The sequence below is a fragment of the Theropithecus gelada genome, chromosome 11 (assembly GCF_003255815.1).
Source record: "Theropithecus gelada isolate Dixy chromosome 11, Tgel_1.0, whole genome shotgun sequence".
Lineage (NCBI taxonomy): Eukaryota > Metazoa > Chordata > Mammalia > Primates > Cercopithecidae > Theropithecus > Theropithecus gelada.
The window spans coordinates 16,729,996-16,732,155 of record NC_037679.1 but is presented as its reverse complement, the minus strand read 5'-3'; the positions used below and the strand labels follow the sequence as shown (position 1 = coordinate 16,732,155).

Sequence of the window (2,160 nt, the reverse complement as noted above, 5' to 3'; positions counted from 1 at the left end):
ATTTTTTAATAAAAAAGAAGATGGTGCTTTAGGAGGCCAAGGTGGGACGATCACTGAAAGCCAGGACTTTGAGAGCAGCATGGGCAACATAACAAGACTCTGTCTCTACAAAAAATTTTAAAAATTAGCCAGGCATGATGGCACACTCCTGTAGTCCTAGATACTCAGGAGGCTGTGGCAGGAGGATTGCTTGAGCCCAGGAGTTTGAGGCTGCAGTGAGCTGTGATCATGCCACTGCACTCAAACCTGTGCAACAGAGTGAAAACCTCTCTCAAAAAAAGAAAAGAAAATAGAAAAAGTGCCAAGAAAACATCAATAATATGATATAATAATATTAGCAAAAAAGTGAAAATATGTAGTAATAACAGCAATAATAATAGCACACACAATCCTTTTGTGGGTCATACCCATGATGATTGGGTGTTCATGCACAAATATGAGATGTGCCACCTTTTTACAACGTTGGCACATTACCTGTCTGATGACGACAATGACAAAGAAGAAGGAGAAGGAGGAGAAGAGAAGGAGAAGGAGAGGAAGAGGGAGAGAAAGAGAAAAAGGAGGGCAGGCACTTTTTTTTTTTTTTTGAGATGGAGTCTAGCACTGTCACCCAGGCTGGAGTGCAATGTCACCATCTCGGCTCAATGCAACCTCCGCCTCCCAGGTTCAAGTGATTCTCCTGCCTCAGCCTCCCAAGTAGCTGGGATTACAGGTGTCCACCACCATGCCCAGCTAATTTTTTGTATTTTTAGCGGAGACTGGATTTCACTGTGTTGGCCAGGCTGGTCTCGATCTCCTGACTTTGTGACCCACCCACCTCGGCCTCCCAAAGTGTTGGGATTACAGGCTTGAGCCACTGCGCTTGGCCTGGGCAGGCACTTTTAAAGCATTTTAATTATGGTACATCTACATGACAGAATACTAGGCAACCTTAAAAATATGGTGGCAATACTTGGCGAGAGTGTAAATTGGTATAACCTTTCTGGAGGACAATTTAGGATTAACTATCCAAATTTAATATGTATATAATCCTTTCATTTAAAAATCCCACTGCTAGGAATTTATCTTAAGGACATTGTAATAAATGTAATTAATAAATAAATTATAAGGTGATATGATGTATAAATTCAGAGTAATGTAATATATTCTATCATCCTGAATTATTTTCTGAGAGGTGTTGGATGGGGTGAGAAGGAGCAATTTGTAAGTAAACATGTTACCTTAAACTTATAAACACATATACAGGTCCACTAGGCTGTATCACACTCAAAAATAAGCAGGTATTGTTTACACTGCTTCACCACTAATAAGCACTTGTTGTGTGCTTACGATGTAGACAACCTAAAATTGTAAATGTATTATGTAAAATATAATTTGTAAAAAAGCGACATCTGTTACATACACCCTTGTATAATAGGAATGTGAAAAGTGTGAACCCTGAAAATCTGAGACAGGTCTCAGTTAATTTAGGAAGTTTATTTTGCCAAGGTTGAGGATGCGTGCCTGTGGCACAACCTGAGGAGGTCCTGACGACATGTGCCCAAAGTAGTCAGAGCACAGTTTGGTTTTATACATTTAGGGACACATGAGACATCATTAACATATGTAAGATAAACATTGATTCAGTCTGGAAAGGCTGGGCAACTCAAAGCAGGGAAGGGGCTTCCAGGTCATAAGTAAATAAGAGACAAATGGTTGTATTCTTCTGAGTTTCTGATTAGCCTCTCTGAAGGAGGCAATCAGATGTGCATTTATCTTAGTGAGCAGAAGGGTGACTTTGAATAGAGGGAGTCAGGTTTGCCCTAATAAAAGAAAAACTTCAGCCGAATTAAATTTAAAGGAGCTTGATTGAGCAATGAAGTATTCGTAGGTCAGGCAGCCCCCAGAATCAGAGCAGGTTCACAGACTTCAGGACTGCCTCCTGGTCAGAACAAATTTATACACAAAAAAGTTAAAGTGGGCCGGGCGCGGTGGCTCAAGCCTGTAATCCCAGCACTTTGGGAGGCCGAGACGGGCAGATCACGAGGTCAGGAGATCGAGACCATCCTGGCTAACACGGTGAAACCCCGTCTCTATTAAGAAATACAAAAAACTAGCCGGGCGAGGTGGCGGGCGCCTGTAGTCCCAGCTACTCGGGAGGCTGAGGCCGGAGAATGGCGT

At 42.0% G+C, this 2,160-nt stretch overlaps 1 pseudogene; it reads left to right on the top strand.

The window, feature by feature from the left end:
- The first annotated feature begins 388 nt into the window (after positions 1 to 388).
- On the top strand, positions 389 to 484 carry LOC112635717 (annotated as a pseudogene).
- The last annotated feature ends 1,676 nt before the right edge of the window (positions 485 to 2,160 follow it).